Here is an 11,394-nt window from a genome sequence, read left to right on the forward strand (position 1 = left end):
CCTGAACAAATCTATCATGTGAATTTGTTGAAAGCCTGGAAGGATAGGGAGGTTCTGATGGTTACATGCCCTACCCTAACCCTAGAGAAAACAGATGTCAAGATATCGCCAAACCTTACAACAGAGCAGAATAGAGAGGTCAAGACAATGGTAGAGCATAATCAAACTGTGTTTTCAGGAATACCGGGGCGAACCCAGCTAGTGGCTCATGATATTGTCTTGGGCCCAGGGGTGAAAGTAAATTTAAGACCATGTAGAGTACCAGAAGCACGCAGAGCGGGAATCCGAAAGGAGTGTTCACTGCAGGGGTGATTGAAGAATCTAAGAGCGAGTGGTCCAGTCCCATAGTTATGGTCTCCAAACTAGACAGGTCATGGAGATTGGAAACCTTGGAAGGCATTAAAAGTGCAGGTACAGTCTTGTTTAACCTTGAACTGCTGCTGTGTGTGGTTGATGTGGTATCTGAAGCCGATATGTGTACAAGTTTGACTTTGTGGACCTCACTTTGTCACTATATATATATATATATATATATATATATATATATATATATATATATATATATATATATATAAGGTTTATGTTGCTTGTATTGTGTATTTTAACAATACAGTTATATTAATATGTGTGTTACAGTATTAATTGTATGGACGGACAACACAAAAACACAACAACACAGAATATAATCAAGATACATTCTCCAAGTAAATTCCAACCACGATGCAGGTAAAGAAAATTACAAACCTTTTACGTGACTTCTGTTTGCAGTGTTTTTCCACAATGGTAAACATATTTAAAGGTCTAATATCTAAGACACCAAATTATTTTCTGAAAAAAAAAAATAATGTAGTTTCTTTACTGGATACTGGATTTCCCCATTCTGGCAGAAATTATTACAGAGGAGTTACAAAAAATGAGACGAGCAAAACTACTGAAGATGAAGAACCAGAAAGACAGAATAATGATAATCAAGGGAGAGGACTAACAAACTGGACAGAAGATGAGGTAATTTAAATTAACAAAGAGAAAGGGCCATAGAGGTAAATGATGAGTGGGGAAATATTCAGGTGATGCCTCCATTAGGCTAATAGCTACTTTATAAAATATATTTACAGCAAATGTAGGCCGATTGTATGTTAATTTATTGTTAGTAGTTATGGTGACCCTAGGAGATGCCTATTTTGCTAGAATTTATATGCTGTATTGTTGCATATTGTTGTAATTATACAGCATGCCTTGTCCTGGGAGGAGGTGGTCCTGAGTGGCACTTCCTATCTGCGGTATTGGGATGCATGATGTCGTTCGTGTTTTCTTGCCGGCCTTGTGCAGGTAGCTGTCGAGCGCCCACAGACAAGGTCACATTTATCATCATTAAATCGTCTGTCAATTGCAAATCAATAAATCATAACATGCAGATTCTCCGTTCTGAATATGAAAATTTGGAAAGTGGAATGACTTATTCTAATTATGCCAGAAAGATTAATTAAAGTTACACAGGTGAGAGTGAATAATATTACATGGTGCATTTGTTTGAAAAAGTCAAGACAAAGACAAATACGTAAATATGTATTGTTGTAATTGCATGGTAACCTCATTTTGAAGTTGCACCAAGGGGTAATGTGTGACAGTATAAAAGGGCACAGAGAATCTTAATCTGTTCCTTCGCATTTGTTTACATGGGGAGAACCAAGAAGGTCTGTGAGAGACCCTGTTAAAAGTATTGTGAAAACAGTATCGTGAGTGTTTCTTGTTTGTTTGTCTGTGTGTGTAATCATATTGTTTGTAGCACTACACTAGACAGCTAACGTGATTCTGGTGCTGTCGCCGAGGGCCAACACTAAAGCTGGAACAGCACTGCACTACTGTCACAAATATAAACTGTATCACCCACCATGAGCACTACTGCACTCACCCAGGACTGGTGACTGTGTATGTATAATTGTGGATTGAATACGTGTGGTTTATTATTACTGTTTGAGTCTGCAAACCCATTATTGTTTATTGTTACTGTTTACCATTTTGAAGGGTAAGAAAACTAGAAAAAAACACATAAATTTAAGTGCTCCTATTTATTAATTATTACTTAAGTAAATATTTAGTAGAAAATGAGAAATGAATAATTAAAAACCATATAAGCAACTGTAAATGTTTAATTTAGTATGAAATTAATCAAAATTTTCTTTCAACAGAATGATGAACAGACTAAACAATCATTTGATGAACCTCTTTATCCAGGAACACCTCTTACAAAAGCACAGAGCATACTGCTACTTATGTCATAAGCTCTACGACACAACCTGACTGTCTTAGCACTTGACAACCTACTGCAGCTTTTCAGTGAGTACTTCCCCAGGCTAACACCAACTAAAAAATACCTTTTCCAGAATGCCAGATACACTTCTATTGTAACTGCTGTACTAAATATTTGGTGAACAGAGAGGGGTTGATGCCAACTTAAACCTAAACAGCAGTTGTTATTTTCTTGTAATGCCTTTAGCTTACCAGATTAAACAATTTCTTGAGGAGCATAATGTTCTGTTGTCTGATTAAGAATAAGTGATAACATTTCTGATATACAGTGTAGGGAACAGTAAAGGCAGCTGTTAGACAATGGGGTTTCAGGCAAAGATGATTTGATTTTGATATAAAATTGCAATGTAGTTCCAGTTTTCAAAAGCAACAAGTACCAGATGTGGTCTATACAATGTCAAATTATTGAGTTATCCCTTTGTGGTCCTATGTCAGATCAAGTCCGACATTACAATTCTCCCTTTCCAGTTATCAAAAAGACGTCAAGCACAGGTCTCTAGTTGTTTCTCCGGAAAAAGCTGAGAAAACCTTTCAATGGTTGAGTGAGACTGATAGGAGCCGAATAAAGCCAAAAAAAGGGGGTGTATCTGAGCAATACACAGAGACCATACACCACAGAAAAAACACAGACACAAACAAAGGAGATAGCTGCATCCACATCCAGTGCTCAAAGAATATCTTGGACATTTGCAGAGATTTTTCAGATGTTGTAGTAATAAAATAATGACTTGGATTGCATTATTGAGAAGATTAGTGATAAAAAATCTCCTGAGTGATCAGGAGAGGATTTATCAGTATGCATGACTATAAAGAGGCATGTGAAAAATACAGCGAACAAGGGGTGGGGCTTGGCTTGAGATGCAGTGCTGATGTCCTTTTGGTATGCAGGGCCTTATAAACCTGTTCTACTCTGAAAAGAAAAATATTTAAACAGCATGTGTAAAATAAACAGTGTGTGCAAAAATAAACTGGACCTGACATGCCTGACAAGCGCTGAATAAATGGACCGCTAAGGGTTAAAGCCAGAGGAGCACAAACAGCACATTTTAATGACAGGTTTATGGTTTAGGCCTACAAAGCCAAATATTTTTACATTCATGACACCATTTACAAATTAAGCATTATGTCCGGAAACAAATGGTATCTACTGGACAGATACACAATGTATAAATCGCCATTCAAAAGTATATGTTCTTCTCTGTAGGTCAGATTCTCTGGCCCTACCACTACTTTGTAAAACAAAACAATTGAATGGTTATTATGGATGTGATTTTTGCTCTCATGCAGGTGGGGCAATGTACTCGTACAGTAGACCTGAGTCTGTACTTAGGACTGAAAGATCATTATGAGCATGTTGTGTCAATATCGTTGCAGGAGCCAGTGTAAGAAGTTAAAGGACCACCTCCTTTAATGAAACTTGGTCAATTTAAAGTTTGTTCCAGAATACCAACACAGTGTGTGCCTTGGAGTATCTCACCAACTTTGTGGTATCTTTGCCTGATTTGTGGTTTGAGTCGGCAAATGATAAAACTAAGTGGTATATTGGTCAGCACGTGGCAGAGGTTGATTTACGATTAACTAAGCTATAGCCATCCATTGAAGTAACCAGAGTGCCAAGATCAATAACAGAAAGAACATTTCAGAAAGCCTCTGAATGGAGAGCATTTCTTCTTTTCCATGCCCAACCTGTGCTAAATGACATCCTTTAAAAAAAAAAAAAAATTGAAAGCACCTCTTTCTTTTAGCTTATGGAATATACACTTTGCTTTAGGAAACTGTTATTTCCCACCACATAGACATTTCAGAATTGGCACTGAAAAAAAATTGTTATTGAATTCCAAAGACTGTATGGGTCAACGCATAAGACATTTAACATACACTTACTGACTTACATTGCACATAGTTTTAGACATTGGGGTCCCCTGTGGGCCACCTCAACATTTTCATTCAAATCCAATAAAGGGAATCTCCTAAGTTACTTTCATGGAACTCATTATATATCCCATCAAATAATGAAAACATTTCTGTTACGGCAAGGTTTGCCTCCTCAAAAAGAAATATATGACTGAAGCAAATAATGTCAAGACTTTTTTTTTTCAGTGAGCTCTACTTCAATAAACGTAAAACAGAAAATTCTAAAGTTATTAAAGAGATTGTGAGAGGGTTTGGTAGACCAGCATTGCATCACAATATTTCGATTCCACAAAGGCTTTTAATCAAAAACAATCTAGATCTTGACGACCGTTTCTGGTACTATAGTCAATTTATGGTGAAAGGAGTTTGAATAGGTGAATAGTAATGTTGACAGATTGTAGAATTTGCAAGATTATTACTTTAATCGTTTAAAAAAAAATGCTTCTTCTCATGAAAGCTCTTCCATTTACATGTGTGTCAAAAGATGCTGTGCACTAGTTAAAGTTCAATTATGCAAAGATACACAAATAAGCATTTCAAGTAGCTTTATACAGTAAGTTAGAGAAGGAAAATGTGTTTGCAGTGTGTCCTGAAGTGTTTAAAAGAAAATGGGTGTCTGTTGATGTAGATCAAAAACCCTACATTATTCCATTGCCAAATTCCTATGAAAGAGATTAAAATATTTATGTCTGTTAAAGAGCAATTTGCAGGGTTCCAAAAAATATAACGTTATATAACCCCACATGTTGCTACAACTGTTTAAATAACATATCTGTAGTTTTTCTTTTCATTAACATCCTGACTACTTTAAAATTTACACATTTTTACATCCTGGCTACATTTTACAATTATCTGATTCAAAAGGTCTTTTTCTAAGATGGCCAGTGAAGTGCACAGAGATCAGGGGTGGGTCTATATAAATAAATACATAAATAATTAAGTGCTTTGGCTTCTGTGTGCCGTAGGATAACTGGGTTGATATTACTTGTTTGGCAATAATCCTTGTAGTAGTATTTATTTATTTATTTTTTAAATCCCTCTTCCTGTAGTGACAGGAGGACAACCGTTGATCAGTACACAGGAGTGCACTCCAGGTGCCATCTTGAAAAAACCTTTGAAACAGACAGTAGTCAGGATGTTAACAATTGAAAGAGAAATTCCAGGTACCCTATTTAAAGTTGTAGCAACATGTGAGAACATATGATGCTCTTTAATTAAAATATGATCTATTTTTTTTACTATAATGACAATGTTCTTTTTAAATTGTAGATTTTAATTAAAAAATTTTGAATACACAATTTTCAACATTTTGTGTTAAATATTATTTCCTTTCTAAAGGTTTGCCTTAAAATGACTATTATAATATCTTATATGCATGATAAGTCTCTGTGGTGAGCAATAGACCTAAACTTTATTCTGCATGTCTGTGAATTACTTCAGTAGTCTGGGATGGTATAAGGAATCCAAACCATTGTGTTTTCACCTAAAGCTTAACCAAATAAACTTATATTTTTAAACCAAAATGTTTAAGCTCATGTATCTTCCAAGAAACAATTTAAGTCTTATTGACATGAATTTGCTTAATGGTGCACAGAAATTTAAAATTATGTGTAAAGAAATCCATTATCAGACACAGTATTTAAATTATTTTAATAGAAATAAATACTTAATATAAAATGGTTACATTTACTTTAAAATCATTAAAAATGTAGGATAGGTGTAAGTTCAATAATAGCTTTGTTTTGTGCTTCTGTACTGACATTTCACAGCTACAAACATGATGGCTGGCCTAGCTCCCTTTCTGTTTATGTTATGAAGCTGCAGGTTTCTTATGATCTAGTGCAGTGCCTGTACTTGAATCTGCTGCAAGGGTGTGATACTGTCTGTTCAATCGAGTCTGTGTACATTTTTAGCAGTCTGCTGATAGCCTGTGCTTGCTAGTTTTAATGACTTTCATTTACGTATTGCATTTTCACAAAGCAATTTAAACAATTTAAGAGAGTGCCATTTTGAAATACTTAATGGTACACAGAATTAACTTTGAAGAGCTGTCCTACTTTTAAGATGCAATAATAAATATCTTGTTTCCATAGTCAAGCCAACTTGAGTATATGCAATAATTTTCCCCCAATGCTGCGTTTCCATGTTTTTGTAAAACTCGAGTTGGCCTCCAATTCGGGTCCATACCTGAGTTGTTTGGTACTATTTCACTATGTAGGCGGGCCCGAATGAATTTGGGCAGAGCAGAAAATATGTCACAAGTCATGAAATCCTGCGTCTTAGCAACAATCTCTAAAGCCAGTGTCAGTTATAAATTATAGTTAGAAAAAACTAAATAGCTTACCTGTAATTTAACTCCGTAAAAAATAAAATAAAAAATGATTTAACATGACAGGACATTATGCAACATGGAAAAATGATAAAACGTTATCACTTATTAGTTTGAGGCGATCGAGATTGGGGAAATATAAGTCAAGTTCTGCTTTTTATGGGTGTAAATAGGAATGCGGTCCAATGTAGGTAAAAAAAAAATCAAAGACCAGAATAAGAAAAGCGGAAACGATCTCTAAACATTTCGTTATTATGACAGATTAGATGTGATTTTAGGACACTGTCCAATATCACAAGACAGTCTGCAATGCATTTTCTGGAAAAATGATCCATTGTCATATTTTACAATGTCAATAACAATGATACAATAATCTAGTTACCTTGTTACTATCTGGCCATCGCTCATGATAACATGAGTGGGATTTGTCCAGCTCACGTATAACTCAAGAAACTCAGGATACCCTGGAAAAACAATTTTTTTCGAGTTTTGCAAAATTCAGGCTAACCCAGGAGCACTTGAGTGCACTCGAGTTGTCTTGACTATGGAAACGAGGTAGTAGTCTCAATGTTATTTTTGGAAGTTACACATTATTGAGCAGTTCGTTTTGATAAGAATCACTTTATATATTGTTTTGTTCATTCTTTTTTTGTGCTCTTCACTGAAAAAAAGGCAATTATATATCATGCTAGACTACGACTATGAGAAGGGCATGCTATTTAACCTGTTTAATACAATTTTGTAAAGATGTTTTGAAAAAATGGCACTAAAAATATATTCTCTATCAAACTTTACACTGATTTTAAATGTTTTACACAGATACCAATAAAAACATGAGTACTGCATCTATTGAATAGAACGTCTTTGCCCTCTTTTTGTATTCCTATATTTTAAATAGTTTTTTTTTCACCAAGATACATCACTTGTTTTCCCCCATCCCTATACTGTGTCACTATTATGTTCTGTAAGAGAGCAGGTAAATCACAGGGGTGCAGGAAATGTTATGTTAACCTGTATCTGAGCATTTATTTTGGAGCTTCCATATTAAAAACAAATTTGATTTACATTTGATGTGACTGCTTTTTAGACACAACGTAAAACACATTTTAAAGTATACTTCCTAATAAGTATACTCTGTATAAGTTCAAAGGCGGTATAAAAAAAAGTAAATAAATAGTGCAACAAACTTGGTATGCTAACTTTTAAGTATACTATGCCTAAGTATAATACAAGTATATTTAAAGTACAATATTAGTATCTTAGTATACTTTAAGTACATTTATAGTATACTTCAACATACTACTTTTTTATAAGACTGTTTTCCCGTACTCTGGGGTAATAACTATGACAAAAATGTCTGGTTGTAAAGAGGTTAACTCCTCTGCAGGCAGTTAGCAGTGAGCATTTAAACTTATCTCTCCAGCAAAGATTAAAAATTGAACCGCCAGTGGATCACATTGCCCATTACATAGTGCACACCCCACATCTGTTAAATACTGCCAATAGTCAATTAAAAAAACAAAACATTACACTGTTAGACTCATTCAACTTGATTAGTTCCAAGAAATGGGGGTGGATTAGTCAAACATATCTCTGGCATTTTCCTTATTTATAATCTGTCATAAATTTGTAAACAGTAATGGAAACTGGTTTAAACAATCTATGATTACAATGCACCATTATTAAGAAGGTTTACATGAGGTCAAACTAAGTCAGAAAACTGCTATTCATTTTCAGAAAGCAACAAAAATCTTTGCATTTATATAACTTCAAAATAGCCTGAGCTACTTGTATGTATATACAGGGCATTTTGGCAGTGCATATGTTTGATATGATGTTGTGGCAAAGTGGTAAACAGTGTGAGGTGCAGGTGGTCAATAAACAGACAATGATAGTCCAGGTGCAATTGTGTTTTATTTTGTAATCCAGTTGCCTGATGGCGAAACATCAGTAAAAAATAACAATGTTAACAGGCAATTTAGTGGCATGTATTGCTCTGTTTTAATCTATGGGATGGTCCTGGAATAATAATAGTCCCGTTCCTTTTCACTCACACATAACACAGACACAAATACAAACACCAGTCCACAGTGTGTGCCCTAGTGCTCGTAGTGAAAATACAGTTCTTTAGTGATAGAAAGTGCAATGATGTTGTCTGGGTTTAGTGCTGGCCTTTGGTGACAGCTTCGGATCATGTTAGCCGTCTAAATGACAGACAAGTACAATTTAGTTATGACAAACAAAACACCCTGGGTTCACAATACAGTTCTCCTTTCAGTCTAGTAATAACTATAGCAAAGGAAGAGATCGCATCACTAAGTCCCCTTAAATACTGTTAATTATGACGCCTTTGTTAACGAGTGCAACCGCTTCTCCAATCTGCGGATGCCACATCGTTTCCCTTCCAGGTCAATGATTTAATGTACTGTAGCTCCGCCCCCTTTCTAGAAGGCCGACTTCCACCTAAACCTGGGAATGAATTGTAGGGCCATCCAGTCCAGGGTACTCTGTTCCTTTTAAACAGCGCCCTCTTAGGTCGGGTGGGAGATCCAACACTAAGAATCATTCAATCGCTGTCACAGATGTGCTTGAATAAACTTTTGAGTTGTATGTGATAGTTTGTCTTTCATTTTAAGATTGATATTTAAAATGTAATAATCATAATGAGTGCTGGCGGTGGTTTTAGGTTATGACTATAACCGCAGAGTTTCTAGTATTAAACATAGAGGTTTTTGTTAGGAGGGATTTGTAATTCAATACTGGTCTTTATCTATCTGCATGTTAGAAAAATGACTTTTAATTGTGGGCTCAACAAATAAGATGCACTCCAAAATTATGTGCTTAGACTGGGCAGGGGAAATGTAATTCACATCTTGTTGTCCATGTCACACAGGAGCAATGGGAAGCCTGGGAACAGCAACACCTCCCAATGTCCCTTCCTAGACATCTGAGTTGAAGCTACCTCCCAAGGGTCAGTTCCTGTTGTTACCTCTCAAAGGTCAACTCCTGTCCTGTCCCGCCGAGCCTGAAATGCCTAGGGCTGCTGAGCCTGCAACGGCAGGGGTGGTCAGTTTGCCATTACCAGGATGGCGAGTTCGCCACTCAGGGCTTTGTTGTCCAGTAGCCGCAGTTACAAATTATGGGACCTGATCCCAAGAAAAAGGAACCGCTGGCTACAGAGAAGGAGGAGAGGTGAGGAAACCACCTCCACCCGCAGCAGTTGCATAGCCGGAAAGTATGGGGCTGGAGCCCAAGAAAAAGGAACCGCTGGTTACAGAGAAAGAGGAGAGGTGAGGAGGCCACCTCCACCTGCAATAGTTGCACTCTTGGAGTATGCAGTGCTGAGGACAGCAGGGCTGCTGCCAATGCCACCGCCACTTCCTGTCAGCATTTCAGATGCCAGCATGACCAATGGTAGCATTTCTGCTGCCAGAACCACCTATGCTGGAGGAGCGAGCATTGCTGCTATCAACATTTGTCGCTGCCAGCATTGCCACTGCCAGGATCGCTCAGGGCTGGAGGAGCCACCTTTGGTATTGTGAGGATTTCCGTTGACACCATTACCAGTGACAATACTGCCACCCATGGGTCCATTGAGGCCATTCCTTGCCCAGGACTATGATCAGGATGTTTGGATTTTAAGGGGGAGGTGGCTTTTGAGGCCATGTGTGTTATGCACAGGGGGGTATATGTGATAGAGTACCCACACCCCTGTGTGTATTTTATGTTTTCTGTGGTGTCTCACTGTATGTATGTATGTATGTATTGGTGCACAGGGTATAGTGTGGGTTATGTAGCATGGGTGATTATTTAATAAATCTTTCAGGCAGTGCCTTCACTTATCAAACTGTGTCCTGCATTTCCTGACGTCACCCACAAGCTATCCTGTTCACAGAGGGTCTGGTTAAATCGCTCACACATCCAGTTTCCCTGTGGTTGATAAACGGTAGTACGGCTTTTCCTGCAACAATAATACTTGCACAACTCTTGGATCGATGTCAACTCAAAGGTAGGGCCCTGATCTGAATGAACAGTTGTGCAACGATGGTAGTACTCCTGCTTCTATTCGGGCCAAAAAAAACTCTGGTGGAGAGTGGAAAGGGTCTTATCCACACCTAGGTAACCCAAACGTACATGGGATTCCTCCCATAAGGGCTTTTGCTGGTCCTGTGGGACAAGGATTTGTTAATGCAACTCATCTATCCTGGGATCTTTTGTGTGTTGTACCAAGACCGCATTATATAACTCCAATGAGGTGCAATGTTGCAGCCTCTTCATTATCTCAGTCCCTTCTTGCTTTCGGTCCTCAGTGGAAGATGATTGTCCTCCTTTCACATGCATCTGGACTCAACACAATATCCCATCTTGTCTTTATAGAGCTTCCCACTTCTTGGGGTCCCATCAACACTGGACATCCTCTAAATATTTGGCAATCACAGACACTTCGTTGGGATGAGTCATGTTTGAAATCAGCTGGTCAGACTCATGTGATAACCTAGACAACACACCAGCATTAATATTTACACGCCAGGGCAGTATTTGATGGGATAATGACACCCAGCATTGTTCTACCACACTAAGTCTGGCAGTGCGCAAATGAACTAAGGAATTGTTATCAGTGAATATTACAAAGTCTGCCCCCCACAAATAATCCTTAAACCACTCAGTGACTGTCCACTTCAAAGCTAAGAACTCCAACTTAACCCTTTGCGGCCGACGAGCTGTAATTTAGTAACTTTTGTTATGATGACAAAACAAGTCCTATGTCAGCCATCCAACCAGAAAATATAGCCATGACTACAGGGCATGTCATGATACCATTGTTTCAGGGCTAGCCCCCC

At 37.5% G+C, this 11,394-nt stretch overlaps 1 long non-coding RNA gene across 1 annotated transcript; it reads left to right on the forward strand.

Moving 5' to 3' along the window:
- The first annotated feature begins 592 nt into the window (after positions 1 to 592).
- LOC121322348 lies at positions 593 to 10,400 on the forward strand. Its single transcript, XR_005951029.1, has 2 exons — positions 593 to 2,337; positions 9,447 to 10,400. It is a non-coding gene; the product is annotated as an uncharacterized LOC121322348 (long non-coding RNA).
- Positions 10,401 to 11,394: the final 994 nt, after the last annotated feature.

The sequence above is a fragment of the Polyodon spathula genome, chromosome 10, assembly GCF_017654505.1.
Source record: "Polyodon spathula isolate WHYD16114869_AA chromosome 10, ASM1765450v1, whole genome shotgun sequence".
Lineage (NCBI taxonomy): Eukaryota > Metazoa > Chordata > Actinopteri > Acipenseriformes > Polyodontidae > Polyodon > Polyodon spathula.